The following is a 20,881-nucleotide window of genomic DNA, read 5'->3' as shown; positions in this document are numbered from 1 at the left end:
TTCTGTCCGAAAACTAACACACCTTTTCAGAAAGCATACCTATAGATCAAAAGACTATTTTCAGTTAGTCTTTGATTTGAGAACAGAATCTCAATAGGGGCATTTTAATATTCACATTTCCCCTGTTTTGGGGTCGGGAGGGGGTACGGGATGTTAGAGTTGAATTACTAGAAATGATATCGTTATTTGTTCCGCCCTTCTCATGGAGTGATGAAACATGTGGGCAGATCGTTTCTATGGTGGTGGGGGGGGGGGGGGCAAACCCTGGATGATTTGTTTCTATATATTTCAGCTGCTGCTTTTAGTATATTACTCTGGTGTTGATTATGTTATATAATATATATTTGATAGGTATAGTGACAGTGCAAGAAAGTAGATTCCTGCCAGAAAACTAAACAAAATGTTTCAGAAGGCTTAAGATGCCTAAATCAAAAGACTAATTTTAGTTAGTCTTTGATTTGAGAACAGAATCTCAATAGGGGCATTTTAATATTCACATATCCCCTGTTTGGGGTCGGGAGGGGGTACGGGATGTTAGAGTTGAATTACTAGAAATGAAATCGTTATTTGTTCCACCATTCTTATGGAGTGATGAAACATGTGGGCAGATCGTTTCTATGGTGGGGGGGGGGGGGGCAAACCCTGGATGATTTGTTTCTATATATTTAAGCTGCTGCTTTTAGTATATTATACATATACTCTGGTGCTGATTATGTTATATATATATATATATATATATATATATATATATATATATATATATTTGACATGTATAATGCCAGTGCAAGAAAGTAAATTCCTGCCAGAAAACTAAACAAAATTTTTCAGAAGGCATAATATGCCTAAATCAAAACCTAAATCAAAAGACTAATTTCAGTTAGTCTTTGATTTGAGAACAGAATCTCAATAAAGGACTTTTAAATAATCTACATTTTCCCCGTTTTGGAGTCGGATTGGGAGAGGGTGGGGGCTGTTAGAGTTGAATTACTAGAAATGAAATCGTTATTTCTTCCACCCTTCTAATGAAGTGATGAAACATGTGGGCAGATCGTTTCTATGGTGGGGGGGGGGGGGGGGGGGGAGTAAATCCTAGATAATTTTTTTTAAAATATATATTTCAGCTGCTGCTTTTAGTAGATGGTGTTGATTAGGTTATATATATATATATATTATTTTATTTTGACAGGTATAGTGACAGTGCAAGAAAGTAAATTCCTGCCAGAAAACTAAACAAAATGTTTCAGAAGGCTTAAGATGCCTAAATCAAAAGACTAATTTCAGTTAGTCTTTGATTTGAGAACAAAATTTCAATAGGGGCATTTTAATATTCACATTTCCCCTGTTTTGGGGTCGGGAGGGGGTAGGGGATGTTAGAGTTGAATTACTAGAAATGAAATCGTATTTTGTTCCACCCTCTTATGGAGTGATGAAACATGTGGGCAGATCGTTTCTATATATGGTGGTGGGGGGGGGGGGCAAACCCTGGATGATTTGTTTCTATATATTTCAGCTGCTGCTTTTAGTAGATGGTGTTGATTAGGTTATATATATATATATATATTATTTATTTATTTATTTGACAGGTATAGTGACAGTGCAAGAAAGTAAATTCCTGCCAGAAAACTAAACAAAATGTTTCAGAAGGCTTAAGATGCCTAAATCAAAAGACTAATTTCAGTTAGTCTTTGATTTGAGAACAAAATTTCAATAGGGGCATTTTAATATTCACATTTCCCCTGTTTTGGGGTCGGGAGGGGGTAGGGGATGTTAAAGTTGAATTACTAGAAATGAAATCGTATTTTTTCCACCCTTCTTATGGAGTGATGAAACATGTGGGCAGATCGTTTCTATATATGGTGGTGGGGGGGGGGGGGGCAAACCCTGCAGTATGGATGATTTGTTTCTATATATTTCAGCTGCTGCTTTTAGTATACATATACTCTGGTGTTGATTATGTTATATATATATATTTATATATATAATATAATATAAATTTGACAGGTATAGTGACAGTGCAAGAAAGTAGATTCCTGCCAGAAAACTAAACAAAATGTTTCAGAAGGCTTAAGATGCCTAAATCAATAGACTAATTTCAGTTAGTCTTTGATTTGAGAACAGAATCTCAATAAAGGACTTTTGATAATCTACATTTTCCCCATTTTGGAGTCGGATTGGGAGGAGGTGGGGGCTGTTAGAGTTGAATTACTAGACATGAAATCGTTATTTTGTCCACCCTTCTTATGGAGTGATGAAACATGTGGACAGATCGTTTCTATGGGGGGAAAGGGGGGGGGGGGGAGCGACCCTAGATGATTTGTTTCTATATATTTCAGCTGCCGTTTATACGCATATTCCAGTGTTGATTAGATTATACATATATATTTATAACATATATTTGACAGGTAGTGCCAGTGCTAGAAAGTAAATTCCTGCCAGAAAACTAAACAACATGTTTCAGAAGGCTTAAAATGCCTAAATTAATAGACTATTTTCAGTTAGTCTTTGATTTGAGAACAGAATCTCAATAAAGGACTTTGATAATCTACATTTTCCCCGTTTTGGCGTCCGATTGTGAGTGGTGGGGGCTGTTAGAGTTGAATTACTAGAAATGAAATCGTTGTTTATTTCCACCTTTCTTATGGAGTGATGAAACATGTGGGCAGATCGTTTCTATGGTGGGGGTGGGGGGGCAGTGGCGTAATGAGCAAAAACGTTGGGGGGGGGGGCTGACAAAAAAAAAATCTGAATCACCCCACTCTAACATGCAGGCCGCTGAATTACGTTTCTCAAAGTGGGGTTTAGGGGAAAAGCCCCGGTGGGGTTCAAGGGGCGAAGCCCCCCGAAGCTCAAGGGGTATGGGCATCAGTGGCGGATCCAGGAATTTCTTACGGGGGGGGGGGGGGCACAAAATGGCATGGGGTGAAATATATGTAAAACGATGAAGCAACAGAACGAGGCTTTAACGGCGAGGGAGCGGAGCGACCAAGCTAGAAATGAAATCGTTATTTGTTTCGCCTTCCTTATAGAGTGATCAGACCTGTGGGCATAGCGGTTCTAAAGAGAGGCGGGGGGGGGGGGGGACCATATCCCTATTTTCTTTATATTTCAAATGCTACGTTTAGTACATACACATGTTCTTGGGTTGATTCAGTTTATACATATCCTGGACAGGTAGTGCCAGGGCAAGAAAGTGAATTCCTGCCAGAAACTTAACAAAGCGTTTCGGAAGGCTTAAGATGCCTAAGTTACAAGACTATTTTCAGCTAGTCTTTTCTTTGAGTACACTTTGTTCACAAGGGCCGTTCTATCATCTATACGCTTTCCTCGTGATCGTGTCGCATGGGGAGGGGGGTGGGGGGGGGGGTGGTGGGTCTGTTTGTATAGAAGTACTGGAAATTAAACAGCTATTTGTTACACATTCCTTATATATTGACAACCCCTATGAGCAGAGCAAAAGGGGGAAGGGGGGGGGGGGGGACCCAAACCCTTTTTCCTTTTTACTGTCATTGATGCTTTGGTATATAAATATTACGGCGCTGTTGTTGTTTTATCTTTTCATATCTTCTTCTGGAGTTGCAACGGCTACATGCCTAAAGTTCTGTCGTAGAAAACTGAATCTATGTACCAATACGATTAATAGTGAGGCATATATCACAGACTATCTACTATTAGTCTTCTTTTTTAGAACCATGCTGCAATCAGGGACGTTCTATCATGTCCATGTTTCCATGTGATTTTTTTTGTAGGAGGGGGGGGGGGGGGGGATGGCGGGCTGGAAGATTTAGAGTATGTATGCACGTAATACATTTGATGACAACTACCTTAGACAGTGCACCCCAGGGCTGTTATTCTAAAACAGGTTTTATATATTTTTTTTTTAGAGTCTGTTATAGCAGACTATTCATGAAGAAATTTAAAGGACGCTCCCATACACGCTGGTTTTGTATTAATCATTTTTGAAAATGTCAAAAGTTTAAATGCTTGAATGTAATAAATTTTAATCATAAACACACATGACTCACTAAGAATAAATAAACCATCATCTTTACTTTAGACTGTACGTGTGTGGTTAAAGTTATGGTGTAAATCATTCTTTTTATATTTAGGATTCACGGGTACAGCACAAATTATTTCTTTATTTGGTGTACATACAACCTGTTATATGTTGCAATATAAAATGGCATTCATCTATCATCATAACCGATATCGTATAGATATGCTGAAAGAAAGAATTAACTTATAGTACCAACTATCAATGGGTAACTTTTATGAAACAGCAACCCTAACGAGCCATTCCCTACACCGATCTGTAACCATAGCAGTGGCGGATTCGTGGTGGGGGCTTGGGGGCACAGGCCCCACCCCTGGCAAAAAAAAAGGAGGGGGGGGGTGTTCAGTAAAAAAAAAAGTTATAGCTCATTACCCCCCACCCCTCTTATTCACCAACAATTCTTAAATTACCACTCCTTTCATTATGGTCATTATCGACATTCATTAAATACGAGCCATGGGAGGGGGGGGGGGGGGTTCACATACAACCTGTTATATGTTGCAATATAAAATGGCATTCATCTATCATCATAACCGATATCGTATAGATATGCTGAAAGAAAGAATTAACTTATAGTACCAACTATCAATGGGTAACTTTTATGAAACAGCAACCCTAGCGAGCCATTCCCTACACAGATCTGTAACCATAGCAGTGGCGGATTCATGGTGGGGGCTTGGGGGCACAGGCCCCCACCCCTGGCAAAAAAAAGAAGGGGGGGTGTTCTGTAAAAAAAAAAAGTTATAGCTCATTACCCCCCCCCTTCTTATTCGCCGCCAAATATTTTTCACAAATTGGGCCCCTCGCCGCCGGCTGGAGCCGCCCCTGATCCATATAGCATCGACGGTATTGCAGATGATATGCATCCATCAGTTTAATACATTTATGAATTAAGCTACAGTATATCTGCATTAAATCAAAATAGGCCTATACAAAATTGGGGAAAATGCACTCGAGCAGGTTTAAACAAAATTACTACAAACAGATTGATTTTCAATCAGGCTCCCTGCCAGATGTAAAATACTATTTTAAAAAGATCAAAATAATCCACATTTCGCTCGCATCTTCTTGCGTCCTTTAATTGAAAGCAGTTCGCAGAACCATCTCTTCAATGGTATATCGTGGGAGCAGCCTTGTGTATTCGAAGAATACGATTGCCAGCCTCCCTTGATTATCCTGGGAAATTCCAGCAACTAATGACCAATAGACGCACTGGAGAAGGAAAAACCAGGGAGACTGAGGTAAAATCTCCCTTGATTATCCAGGGAGAGTTTGTGGATGGGCTGACATAATCGAATATAAATAATCGATTCAAATCATGTTAGTTCCTCTAAGTGGCACTATTTGACGTCAAAGCAAAAGTAACAACAACTTGATACATGAAATCGCATCTCCAATAAATTATTCATACCCTATTAAAATGTGAAAACCAAATTGGGGGTTGTATAGGCGCACACGTGCATCAATTTTTGGAGGCAACGAATGTCTATATGAGCTAAATCTAAGTCAATAATGGCTAAAAATTGATTTCATATTGGTAAGAATAGTATCAGCAACACGCGCAAAATTTCGAAATGATAAAAAAATTCTGAAAACGTGTAGTGACCAATTTGAAATGTTTACGCACGTGTACGCGTCCACCAAAGGCGTCCGCAAAAAGGTGTGACCAAAATATTACCCAAGACGTCAAGTTTATTCAGAAACGACAATGTATGACGGAACTATGGTAATATAATAGAAATCTACCACAATGACCCCTAGATGACGTCACGTATCTGTAATCAAACAAATATCTTCGTTAGGATCAATAATCAAGCATAAGACTCATGTGATATTAATTTCATTGTTATAACCATGTCACTCATGAGATCCGCATGAGATATGAAGCGAACAAAATCCATACAAAAAGAAAGGGAAAAAAAAGAAGAAGAAAAACGAGATTGATTCTGACAAAATCACTAGGTGCTCTGCCATGATATAAGCGGCAGATCACCGCAATATGGTCAATAATAGGAATTAACAAAATGGCGCCTAGATGACGTCACACAACATTAGTCAAAAAATCTCTTCGTGAGGATCAATAATCATGCATATTATGGTACATTGTCATGAACATTTTATTGTTATTAAATATGTATTCATGAGATTCTGCCGAAATCGATATAGGTGCCCTGCCCACGGTACGCGGCAGATCACCCAATCAATGAGATTGTAAAAAGGACTATCACTGATAACTAGTTTGCTTTTGCATCTGGAGAGTGCAGTATTAATCCGAAAAAGAGATTTATAATTTTGCATATGAATTGTTGCAATGAAATAAAAATAGAGTATCAACGTTTGGGGTAGCTATTGTGATGGTAATAACTTGTAATATTATGTCCTGGGCCCTGTCTTATAAAGAGTTACGATTGATCCAAATCAATCGTAAGTTCTCCAATCAATCGCAAATTTGCAGTGTCCTATCTCTTATGTACATAGTTGCGATTGATATTGACTCTTTGTAATACGGGGCACTGGATTACATAAACCTTTTCTTACTGGGGAAAACTATATATTGCTTGCTTTTGTACAAGTTACGTTGATTTCCTAGATACTCATTCACAAAAGAATGATTCAGTGGTACATGAGCATAATTTGCTTAATCTAAAAGGCACAGAATGCGTTGACTTGATGGTGTATATATTATTTTATTCATTTTCATATACTATTTTATATTTAAGTTTTTTATAACGATATGTTTTCCACTTGCATGTAAAAACAAGATGAATCCCCATTATCATGATTATGTAAATAACGATAATACATGTAGATTTTGGTAGATAATAACCCATGACTAGTAATAACGTTTATTTGTTTATACAAATTAAATTATTTTAGTAACATAAAAGATAACACTGTTCTCAACGTCTTAGCGCAGTAATGAAGCTATCGATATGACGTCTCGTGTGCAGCGGGCATACTTTTTGCAAAATTCAAAAAATAATCGTTTTTTTCTTTTAATCTACCATTGCTGTTTGATAAAGCGTTTTGCAGTTTATTTAATAATTATTGTTTGGTGAGGTACGCTCACAATTTAATTTCAATATCATTTTCGGTGGAAACAGTAAAACTCGAACACAAACTCAGTGAAGGACTACTGGTGCACTTTAATAAGAAATTAAAAAAAAACAGACAAAAAGGAATCGCAGACAGTCAAACGGAGAGATTAAAAGATCTAGGTCTGTGATCAAATTAAAAAATAATAATAATTTAGCGGTCGTAATGAAATCGGGTTATACTACACATTTAACTTTTATAAGCAGATAAGTATAGAGTCAGTTAAATGGGATTGTAACACAAACTTGATAATAATTTGAAAATGTAGCTTAGCATTTATTCACATGAAATACAACACGAATATTTAGATGAATACAAGAACGATGCATAAAATGCACTGTCGCTCCCCCCCCCCCACACCCCCCCCCCCCCCCCCCCCCCCCCCCCCCCCCCCCCCCCCCCCCCCCCCCCCCCCCCCCCCCCCCCACCCCCCCCCCCCCCTTCCACACACAAATACTCATTCTCTTTTTTTTTATAAAGTATTTCCTTTCTCGTATGAGAGAGGCTACTGTATTACATCTTGCAATCCATTAATTAGCCCGTCCCACCGATTTCTTTCTCCGTTTACTTGCCTTAATTTCACCTTGGTATTAATTATCGTATACAGCCCCCCCCCCCTTCTGTCCGTCTCCCCCCCCACCCCCTTCCCTTAATCTGTCCCACTCTCTCTCTCTCTCTCTCTGTTCATGTCTGTATCTCTCCCTTTTCTCTCACTTTCTCTAGTGTTTAATAAGTTCCTTACCTCTCTTCCCTGCAGACTCTTCAACTCCCTAACACTCAAAAAGATACCGCGGTTAATTGTCAAAATTCACACCAAATAAAATTTAATGGTATTTTTCAACACGTTTTTAGAAACTTTGCAAAATGCAATGGCCAAATAGTCATGAACATGTGCAAGGAACGCAAATTCTATGAATTCAAATACAATTTCAGATGTAATAACGCAATAGATATAATGAACTTGAATAATTTTCTGAATTGCTACAAATTTGCAAGCTAATATTACAGGAATTATCTACAATACAATGTAAAAACATCTTTCAAAATATGAATCAAATTATTTTTTAATAACAAATTTTGGACAAAGAGAAAAGGCCAATTATATTCCTAAATTATTTCTTATAGAGTGTATATACATTTTTCTCCATCTTTTGCATTTTGTTTTTAATTAGGTTCAAAACAATAACAACAGTTTTGCATAAACCTACATTACAAACTTAACAAATGCACTACTTATATTTATTTCAATTCATGAGGGGAAATAATGTACATGTACATCTTTCTTTGTTTTATTAATATTAAGTAATTGAATAGTTTTCTTGGCACAAGTCTATATAGCGTTTCAACACTTGATGGCGCTAAACAACTAATTGAACAGTCTCAAGATCAGTGTGATTCCTGACGATTAAACAAAAATATTGCAACCAACTGAACCAAAATATAGATCAATTCAAATCAAATTCAAGTTAATCAACTCAAATCATTTTTAATATTTCAACTCATTTACATGTATGCTTGTTTGATTAACAAATTAAAAAGCATGCTTCCCTTTTTTTTCTTTTCCCCCTTTTATCCAATTTGGTTCTATATACATTTAAATAATTTAAATTAAATACATTTAGGTAACTTTTAATTAAGATGTAGCTGAATTCTCATGAATGACTTTAAAAAATTAATAAATAATTCATAACTAAATTTTTACTTTAAGCACTTAAAGTAGATAAATAACATCCCATGGTAATTTCAAAATTTCATGGTAATTTCAAATTCATAATATTTATGTTATAATAATAAGAATCTTTTAAAGTCCACTCCAAATTTTATTAAGTTAAACCGAAAATGGAAATTATTTTTGCCCAATTGATCGTGAGCCTGATGCCTTTTTTTTGATTATTTCTGCCTAATTGCTGTCAATTCTTTTAAGATTGGTCTCTGGAATTCAGACGAGGAACAAAATCACACTGAAATTCCATTGTTATTGTACGGAAGATAATTCCCTCAATTTCAACATATACCAAAGGAATTCACGTCAGTCCTTTGCCTCATTATGTAAACATACTTTTATACCAGTGTCTCTATATCCTACATGTCCTAGGTATAACAATTGTACCTGTATAATCATGCACTCTCACAGACAAGGTATATGTTTCATATATGCATAGAATAGGTCATAGGAAATCTACATCTCAGTCATGTTGAAACTTACTTGAAATGTACAAATGTAACTTTCAAGGTATGTGCACTTTATAACTATGAACTGGAGAAATTCCAAAGCTCCCTATTAACTACTCTTGTGGAATGTTGTTCACTAAACATATAAACATATCTGCATATTGGAGGATTGATCATGAATTAATTTGTGGTTTCCATTCTTAACTTCTTCATTTTAACAATCCGCCATTCATAACTGTAAGCATCCAATACAAGTTCCAATACTAATAAATTACATGGGCATTAACCTAATAATCTTTATGAAAGAATGAGAGGGAAAAAATTCCTTAGTCCCATTAACAATAAGCCTACCACTGCAGTTCATAATTTATAGTAACTGAAGTCATGCAAAAACGAACCTTCCTTTCTATTCATAATATTGATAGACAAAAATACACAAAGATCTATTTCGATGTCATTTAAGAATAAAGATGATATTGAAAATCAATAAGTTCATCAATAAAACTATTAGAAAATATTCCCATCATTAAGATAATTCATTGATGCAAAAATTAATTAAATATTATAGACTAAGACTTACAGTTCATTGGTGTTGATACTGCTCACTGAGACTGGACGAGTTTCTTATTGCACTGGTGTTTGCACTTTGACATTTTGGCTTATGATACCTGAGAGAGGAAAGGTTCCTCCATGCTTTACCACATTGATCACATACATAGGGCTTCTCACCTGTATGGATGCGTTTATGTTTGTGAGATCACCAGCTTGATTAAATGCCTTACCACACTGATCACATACATAGGGCTTCTCACCTGTATGGATGCGTTTATGTTTTTTGAGATCACCAGCTTGACTAAATGCCTTACCACATTGATCACATACATAGGGCTTATCGCCTGTATGGATTCGTTTATGTACTGTGAGATGAGGTTCTTGATTAAATGCCTTACCACATTGATCACATACATAGGGCTTCTCACCTGTATGGATTCGTTTATGTTTTGTGAGATTACTCCCATTATTAAATGCCTTACCACATTTATCACATACACATGATTTCTTTGCTACATGATTCTCTTCATGTTTGACAAGATCATTGTTAAATGCATTACAATATTTACCACAAACATATGGCTTATTATCTGTTTTAGTGCTCTCAAGTTTATTAGGATGAATTTCATTAGTAAATGTTCCATCTCTACAAGTAGGTTGGAATATTTGTTCTAATTTTATCATTTGCCAAATCATTGCTGGCTTTATTCTTTGTATCACTACCCAAATTAATTTTCATCACTCTATTAACCGATTGAATAGGTTTTTGTATTTCTCCCTTGATGAACTGTAGAATGTCTTCCTTTGATGCATCTGCTGGCGGGAGGATACCATAGTGTCATGTTTGTACTTGAGATGCCTTGCTAAGACGAGGGGAATCGCATAGAGTGATCCACAGTGCTCACATCTATAGAGGCCAGAATCTAAAAACAATCAGATAAAATAAGATAAAGTAAATGGCAAGGTATGATATGACATCACTAAGCAAAAAAAAAAAAAAAAAAAAATCAAAATTACAACTAAAGCTAGTACGTGTGATGTTGTTGGGTCTTTTGGTTTGATTATCTGTTTGTTGCTTCTGCTTTTTCTCTTTTGTTTTAAATAGAATATTGAAAATCATTGAACATGTCTAACTCCCTTTTAATATAAAGCAAGGCAATTTTCATTCCACATAAATCTAAACGAAATTTCTACTGTTATTTACATCAAAAATTTCGTAATCAAGTACCTGTTTCAATGTTGAGTTTATTGAGCTGAGATGTGATACCAAGATCCTTTGCATACTGCTCCCCATAGTAGACCAGTAGTTCCCTTCCTGGACAAATTGGTTTGAAGGTACGGTAGTAGATCTCGCCAAGATACTGGAATGCTACAAGGTTCTGTTCACGCTCATTGGTGCACAGTTGATGTATCGCATCCAGTTGCCTGTCTGCTCACTGTTGCTGTCAACATAGTGGTGAGGTTTGCCTTCTGTACAGATCTATATGAAAACAAAGGAAGAGGAGGAGAGAAATTGTTAGATTTTAAATCGAAATTGGAACTACCACCACAAATGTATATTTTTATTTTGCACATAAGCATCATCATTAGAATTATTTTTTATTTCTCTCCTTTATGTATAAGCAGGCGCGGGGGATCCAGGATTTCTTAAGGGTGGGGGCCCAATTTTTTTCTTTTCTCCCAGATATTTGAAAATCGCGCTGGCCGAAAATGCGCTCATTGGGGGGGGGGGGGGGTGTAGTGAGCACCAATTGAATTGAAAATCGCGCAAGCCTAAAATTCGCTCAGGGGGGGGGGGGGGGAGGTTACAATTTTGTTTTGGTCTTTGAAAATTTGCACACCCCCCCCCCCTTGACCGCCAGGGGGGGGGGGGGGGGGCCAATCTCCCCCCAAAAGGTAAAATTAACGTCCCCCCCCCCCCCATTCCCCCCCACCCCCACGACCCCCACCCCCCCCCCCATCCCCCACCTCCCCCCCACCCCCCCCCCCCCCCCCCCCCCCCCCCCCCCCCCCCCCACCCCCCCCCCCCCCCCCCCCCCCCCCCCCCCCACCCCCCCCCCCCCCCCCCCCCCCCCCCCCCCCCACCCCCCCCCCCCCCCCCCCCCCCCCCCCCCCCCCCCCCCCCCCCCCCACCCCCCCCACCCCCCCCCCCCCCCTGGATCCACCACTGTGTATAAGTGTTAACTTTTTCACACATTACTGTTTCGAACATTATAATCTCATAAGTGAACCTTAAAAATTCAGATCTCTTTTAGGAGTAAAAATGTGCACATTTTTTAATTAGACATTTCATGTAAATAATGAGAAAAATGTAAAGATATCTGAGTGCTGAGACTATGAGTCAGACTTGACATAACAATTAGCATTCTATACAATGAAAGCTCCCCAAAATGATTCTTACCTCCCAAGCATATCCGCTATCATATCCAGTCTCTAGGTCCACAATGTCTCCATCATATGGACCAAACCGGTATCCTTTAGGGATGAACTTGTAGCAAAGATCCCCTGACCAGCCCCTGGTATTGATGACTGCTTGACCCCCAGACCATCTGGTAGAGTCTTCCTTGCTCTGTCTTTAGAGCCTTTTGGGACAGGGTTGTCCTTGATGATGGTAAGGGATGCTTGGAGCACTGACCTTCAAAGACCTCATGACAATCTTCACAATCTGTAGGAGGAAGTGATACTATTGAACATCTTATCAATTGTGTTTGTTTCTTACAACCAGTTGTGTTTTCAAGGCTGCATGGAAGGAATTATGTTCATTAGATGATTCACCCCTGATTACATAATGATATATAAATGTTCATTATGCAGAATGAATTGAGTTTATTTTAAAGCTGATCCAATAAAATAGGTTTAGAGTAGTCTGTTTAATAAAGAAATGCTCTGAGAAATTCGACTTTCTTCACATTCATATGCAACCACTTCATTCATTGTACATGGAACTTCATAATAAGGCCTAAAAAAAAAAAAAAAAATTAAGGTTGCTCTGAAAAAGTTATGTTTGGGAATTGAAACTTCAGCGTGCGTGAGTTTCAAATGCCTCCAGCGGGCAACTCTCGCATTGGCACGGCCCTCATATTCCGACAGACAGACTCACGTTTAGGTACCTACAGGGCAATACAACATCTTTCATTTTTAGGCCTAATCAGCCTCATGAATTCGAAAAATTTTTTTAAAAAAAATAATATATATATGCAAATGACCAACAAAAACAAATGTGGAATAAATAAAAAACAAACAGAATAAAGCAAAATTCTCTCTTGTGTTTACTTACAGATGTAGTGATCATCGTCAGGAACATCATCTTCTTTGTAGGACTTCCGGCTCACTGCTCTCCTTGGGTATCTAGATTGTCTGGGGATGGTTGGGGTTTCTCCTTTCTCCTGTCTGAAAATAAAAAAATAATAGGGACAAATTGATTTAATTTATTCCCAGCTTGTTGTTGATTTTAGATTGATACTTTTTTACCTGCCAGACTTGGTATGAATTTCATGCAAATGTAATTTTCCGATGTTTCCCTCAGTTTATCCAGTTCCCTAAATCTTCAATTTTCAAACTGATGAAAATAAACGCTTTTGTTATCAGGACTGACACAGAGAATTAGAACAGGATGGGGGGGAAGCAAATATAGTTAGAGACTACAGTTTTAACCAGTACCTCAAAAAGAAGGCAGGGTATATTTGTTTTATATCTTACATCAAAAATTGATAATCAAGCAAAATAAGTCACCATTATATTTGCTTCTGCCTTGTTTAACAAACAATGTTTCAAACATATTTACATTCTTTAATGTGACATTCATCCACAACAGTTCCATGTTAATAGCTTTGCGGTGAATTTGTATAACAAGTAGACCAAATTAAACATTGAAGGATGTATAAATATGTTAGGCTGGCGCTAGGGACTGCAGTAGTGTAGTGCAGTTACTGCGGCTCAGCTTAAATTGCAGGCGCGAGGGCCATGCCAAATAGTACTCCCAAATTTAACTTTTTGAGATCAACCTTAAAATAGTTGAAATATTCTGGTCACGTGAAGAGCTCTTGGCCAATCAAAATCCAATATATTTTTGACACAGGATACGATAATAAATATTATCACACTGAATCACCCTATCTAGCTTTCATTCAACTGGAAAAGAAAAATAAATATAATGCACAAGGAAATGAAAATCAAATCTGGAAGAAAAAGTTAATGTTTTCTTACCAGACAGAGACTTTGCCTTTCCACCAACTTTCATACAGAATGATCGGGATTGCTTGGGAGTCTGGTCGCCTCCTGTAGCTACTCCTGTCAATGTCTGCTCAGTCTTCTGGTCACCCAACTGAGTAATGGGATCACATGACTGAGTCCCCTGATCACCTGATGAAGCTGTTGGATTGGTTTGTGGTTGGGTGGATTCGTCAAAGTCCTTCCATTCAAGGAGATCAATGATTCGCTCCCCCCTATATGATGAGCATCATTGAGTGGATTGCCGTCATCATCATACACAGTCCCTGATGTTACAGTGTGCTAAATGAGAAGAAAACAGAATATGAATGTGTTAATGTGCTCCTCTGGCAGTCACACGTATCATCTCTCTCTCTCTCTCTCTCTTCCTCAATCTCTGTATTTTACCTATTGTTCCTATTTATTACAGTGTAATGCAATCAATAAGATGTTTTCTTCTTCCCTGAGGCAATATGAAATGCCAGGGGGAAAAAGTATTTGGGGAAAAAAAGGTTTATAAATTCACTTTTTTGGTATAGTACATCTACATACATGTACGACAGGACTCGATAAATAATAAGCAAATAGTGATTTTTAAATGTGTGCAGTGATTATCATGGATAAACTTCGGAGTGATCATTTATTTACATAAAAATATAAATGTATTTACTCTGCCTCAAAATAACTTTTTACAAATCAATTCCTTCCCACTTATGTGGATGAAATAACTATTTTCAATTACATTTTCAATTACATTTTCAAATTTGTTTATATTATACCAGCTCTGTGTTGTTCTTTCTCTCTCTCTCTCTCTCTCTCTTTGTTCTTCTCTCACTCTCTCTCTATCTCTCTCGCTCCCCTCTCTCTCTCCCTCACACTCCCTTCTCTTCTCCCCTTCTCTCTCCACTCCCTCTCCCTCAACATTCCTTTTCTTCTTTCCTTATCTCCCCGCTCCATATTTGCTTTATTTCTGTCTTCCTTTATGAGTTTAATTGAGGTTCTTGTCTTTGAATTATTGTTAAATAACGAACTGTAAATATGATGGTTTTTTGTTTTTTTTAAATATTTTTTAAATAAAATCTCTGTAAATCATGCATGCGATTCAGCCATTGGCTGCGATATGTTGATGAATAAATACCATACTACTACTACTACTACTATACAGGTACTTATGCATACTTACTGGTTTAGGTTCGGGCTGTTTCTTTGTGACTGGTTTGTTTGATTTGACTGCAGGGGCCTTGAAAGGTACGCTAAAAGATCCTGTTTGAATAGTAAAGATAATATAGATTTGGGGAAAGTGAAGAAGAAAAAAAATGATTAATTGTGTCATCAGTACTTACACATCTTCAGTAGATAGCAAAACACTAAAAACATTTTTTGAAAGTTTAGACATACATGTAGGAATTTAAAGGTTAATAGAATGTCATTAAAATATCCTATTTGAGTAGTAAAGATAGTGCAGGAAGTACATAAACACAAAAATAAAAGAAAGATCACTGTTTCATTATTAAATTACATATGCATGTACTTGTAACGAAGTAAATATATATGTGATGCAGTCAAATGTTTTCAACACTATACTCTTTACCTATATCTTGCCATTATGTTTTTTATGCATGCCATTGCTACTATGTTGCAGTCCTCTTCTTTTTTTTCTCCAAGCTCTCTATCATTCTCTCCTCTTTGCCTATCCCTTTCTTCCTTTCTTCCTTTCTCCCATTTATAATGTATAATTGTATTATTACAGTGTATGTATTCGGGCGTACCCACTACAAGCTATGTTTATCGGGTTTCGCGCCTTCTTCCTTGTAATACAAGTTCTTTAATTAATTTATGTTCTTACTTATAAATTGTATTGTTTGGAAGAAATAAATGTTCATTTGTTTATTTGAATCTTTATTGGATAGCAAAGCAAAATACACATGGATTTCTATTTACGGCAAAATAAAAATGAAAGTTTTGTCTTCACTACCGACTCATCCTCATTAAGCACCACAACATAAAAAAAAAAAAAATGAATGGTTAAAGAGCTGTTGACGTAATACAGGTTGTGAAAAGATCCTGTTTGCATAGTGAAGATAAGATACTTCTTCGGGCACAAAGTAAAATAAAATGACTGTTTCGTTAATAGAACTTCCACATCATCAGTACATAACATGAGCCAGTAAACAGTCCGAGACTGATCTTCTGGCCCTTACATTCTGCTTCATTTCATGCAAGAACATGTTAATGATTTTAGTGTAGAGTGAGGAACAGATAAATTAATGTCGAATTATCAGGCCTAAAATGTTCTATCGAATGAAAATGTTAGATTCAAGTATTAATCCTTTCTCACAATGTTATAGACTTAAGACAAAAATCTGTTGAAATATTTGTTCATCAATACCTGTTTAACTTTTTCTTTGCCTTTTTGGGCTTACACTTCCTAATCTTTAGTATTACTTCTCTACAATCTTAAGAAATTTAGGTGCAATTTCCTAATGTACAGAGATTGTTTGAGAATAATTCAGACAGATAAATCGGTACAAACCTCTTGACTTTTTCTTGGCCCTCTTTGGCTTCCACTCCTCATCCTCACTATCACTCTCCTCTACAAGCTGTTTCTTTCTTCCACGACGAGGTCGCATGAAATCTGGGGGACTAACCTTTAGTCCTGTGTACACAATGAAAATCAAATAAAATGACACCACTGTTAATATGCAAATTATATAATCAAACTTTCTCTCCTATTATTAGGGGTAGGGGGTATTGGAGGGGGAAATCAATGTCAGTTAAAATGCAGCATTTAGACTTTCTTTACGTTCTTTGCACAAACTGTACATTATATTTTTGAATTGCACGTTGAGTTCAAGAGACAATTTTCTTTTGCTTTTTCTTTCTTGATATGAAACTGTTTTACGAAAAGACTCCTTTATTTAACTTGCCATTCATGAATCCATGTACAATTGTCAGAAGAAAATAACAAATTTTCTTTTGCCATTAAACATCATATCCACCGTATCCTATGCATACAAAAAATAAAACCAAATATTTAAACAAAATGTTAAAAAAGTCTTTCTTAGACTTGTTACAGTGAACATGTACAAACAAAGGTAGAAATCCCTACATCATACATCATAAGACTAGAGTTGTTTATTTAAGGAAGATTTGAAGGTAACATAATTAATGTTACTCACCAACTTCAATCATCATCCATAATTTTCTTTGATGTTCTTGAGACGAAGTTTCTCATAGTCACTGATCTCTGCCCATTCCTTGGCTGTGAAGTAAGCCTGGACGGCTGAATAATCATCAGTTGCTGCTGGTAACGGCATGATGGCAAATACTTGAAATAGGGCGTTACCTGAGGGAAAGAAAGGAAAATGCCAGTTAGAATATATTACATGTAGATCTAGATCTATTTTAATATTTTTTACATTTTTAATATTTTTCCTTTTTAATATTTTACCTTTTAAATAATTTTCCTTTTTTTAAAAAATATTTTCCTTTTTTAAATTTTGGCCCCCCTCTCTTTAAATTTATCTTTTAGGTCTAGAGTCTAGAACTAGTTTAAATTTGTTGTGGCCCCCCCCCTCTCTTTAAATTTATCTTTAAGTTAAATATTTTTCCTTTTTTTTCCTTTTTCTTCCTCCACCTAATTTTTAATAAACAAATAAGTCCCTTTCAAGCCCCTTTTTAACTCACTTTTATATCCCTTTTATTGCTGTCCGTCATGAAAATGTTGGCTGAAGACTGAAGTTAGAAGTCTAAGATGATATGTAATCGATTCCAGAGACCTAGACTCTAGAACCAACTCAACAATTTACTCAAATAGCTTCTTCCCATGGACTGTTAAATACTGGAACGACCTGCCTCATGACATCCTAGACGCCCCAAACATAGATATTTTTAAGAAAAGGCTCTGCGATTTTTTCACAAACACCAAACGGAAATAATTCCACCAGGTCAACCCCCAGGTCAGCCCTCTGACGCGATGCGGGATCCCGCTTTGTCGGAGTAAAATCCAAAACCAGAACCAGAACCAGAAGTTGCGGGGCCTCTTTCATGATATTGCCTATCAATCACCTTCAGAATCACGAGCAGTATTGGTTTGAATCTCATTTTGGCAATAAAAACACTGAATAGGGATGTTTGCAATCTCTATGGGAAGGATTTAGCACACGAAACTAAGTGCGCGATCAGCCACCCTAACCTTAGTTCACGCACGGGGGTTCACACTCATAGTAGTCTACTACTAGTACTAGCTGATTTATTAAAAAATTTGATCCATCAAAAATAAGGTCATTTCATAATTTGCGAGGCAATATAGAGTCTATTTCACCCCCAATTCTAAAGAAAATTCCATCTCTGGAAATTGTAGATCTATGTCCTATTTCCAATGGTGATATCAGATTTTGAAATCTTACCGATTTTTAGATAGCGGACTTAGGTCACGCGCGAACTATGGTCACACTACAATGCTGTGTACAAATCAGGTACAAATAATTGAGGCTGTAGATCTAGGTCAACTATGCATGCGTGCACTGCACTAGCACTGCACTGGCACTGTTTTATAGGCCAAGGCGTCATCGTACGTAGTTGGACAGCGCTAGGCTAGCGCAGCTCAGGGCAGTTTTTATGCCTGAATCAAAATTGAATGTTAAACATTATATCATTCTATTTGGGTTAGACCTCTATCTCTTATGAAGCTATATGTTTCACAGATATGAATATATATACTTACGCTACTGATTCTTGGATAATAGAACGAAATTTCGACAGAAGAAACTCCAAAGCATCCGAGTCCGGATCCACATAGCACTACGAGTACTTCAACATCTTCGAAAGATATCGATAACTCTTTCACCTACATTAATAATGTAGATGACTTGTCGTCTGGGGGCCAGTCAGATCGCTGGTTGTTCAATGTTATCTTTTTTGGCCCGGTCTTTTTGTACCCTTTTTTTGGGGGGGGGGGGGGGTTTAAGGGGGAAGAGGGGGGTGTTGAGTAAAAGAAAATAAAATAGATTTGAGAGCGGGGCTGGGGCCCCCATTCCTGGCAAAAATAAAACCAATGGTAGACGGGGGGGTTAAGGGGGCAGGGGGGGGGGGGTGTTGAGTAAAAAAAAAAGGGGGTTGTGAGAGCGGGGGCTGGGGCGGGGGGGGACCCCATTCCTGGCAAAAAAAACCCGATGGTAACCACAATTTTACCTTTTGGGGGGGGGGTTAAGGGGGAAGACGGGGGTGTTGTGTAAAAACAACAAGGGATTTTATTTTTAGTGCTCAGTATATTTTTACGACCGCCAAATTCCGGTTGTTTTTATTCGTATCAGTTAGTTGATTAGTTTAGAACCTAAGTCAAGAAGATGCTGTTTGTTTAGATTTCCATATATAATATTGTTTTACATTTGATCAAAAATCAGGTCGCATGCAGGAATATCGTAGAGTGTGTAATAGGCTTTTCACACTTCCGACTTTGCGTTATCATAAACTTGAAATAAACCACCCTGATTTACTTTTGCATTATCCCGATAAAGTAGGAAGAAAATGCAATACAAAGAACAGGTATTGACAAACAATATTATTGCATTCATGTTTATTTCTTAAGAATATTATGAAATGATTTATTACTGCTGAATACGATAATTACTAATTTCATTAGAAAAATTGTATAACTTGAAAAAGAGAACAAACTTTTGACAGAACTACATGGTATAACAATGTAAAGTTTGCATAAAATAAGTATCTCCATCATGGAAATGAGCGCTGATACCTCATCCCAAAACAAAGTGAGCGGAAATCTGTATAAATACTAATATAATCTATGTTTATATACATCATAGTAGCTGTGCAATATTCTGGAGCATACAAATAAAAAAAAATAAAAAACTAAATTGATTTCTTTATATACAAACCTTATAGTCAACGACTAGGTTTGTAAAAGAAATCAAATTTATTTATTTCATGAAATGCAAGTGATAGCATTAATATTTGGACTACATTATACATCATAAAATACGTGTAAATTCATCGTTGTGCTTAGTTGTGTTTTTTTTTCTCTCTCTCTCTTTATTATCTTTCTCGTGTATTATCTCTTTCTCTCTCTCTCTCTCTCTGTCTTTCTCGTGTTATATTTTCTCTCTTCTTTGTTTTGCCCTATCATCCTGCTACATCATTCTTATTCACCCTTTCATTCTCTATAATTGAAAAGTTGAGACAAAAATGGAAGCACAGTCAGTGAGGAAAAAATATATATTAGGTCTATATTATTCTATGTACTGCCATCTGCTACTCACAATGTCCCGGGGGCCCGTTGCATAATATTCATGGTAGCTTTGCCATTAATGGCAACTTCCGTTGAAAAAAAAACTTGATTGATTGGCTTTTGAGTGATGTTGCCATGATAGTTGATATTTAAACAGTGTTACCATCAATAATGCATGGGGATGATGGGGCCCCCGGCATGGGGCACGTGTCGAAAGGAACCAGAAAGGATATTAATATGTACGCATTCACCGAAAGATTGAAAAACACATCAAAGCGATGTCTGGCTATTATAAGGGTCCTAATATTGCAAATAATAGTATTGAAGAATCCGAACATCATTAAACGATGGCATATTAAAACTAGTTCAAATTAAGTGTATTGAGAATCTTTAAAAATCATTGTCTTTAAAACTGGATACAGCTCACGTGACAACATACCAACAATGGTTTGTTGACAACCTTCCATCGGGTTCATATTAGACGGATATCGTCGGTCTCGTAGGCTGTCGGCCTCACGGGCTGTTGGTCGACTGCTTACATTTCCATATACAAG

The sequence above is a fragment of the Strongylocentrotus purpuratus genome, unplaced genomic scaffold, assembly GCF_000002235.5.
Source record: "Strongylocentrotus purpuratus isolate Spur 01 unplaced genomic scaffold, Spur_5.0 spur5_contig_686, whole genome shotgun sequence".
Taxonomy (NCBI): Eukaryota; Metazoa; Echinodermata; class Echinoidea; order Camarodonta; family Strongylocentrotidae; genus Strongylocentrotus; species Strongylocentrotus purpuratus.
The sequence above is the reverse complement of the archived record's forward strand: the minus strand, read 5'-3'. Positions refer to the sequence as shown.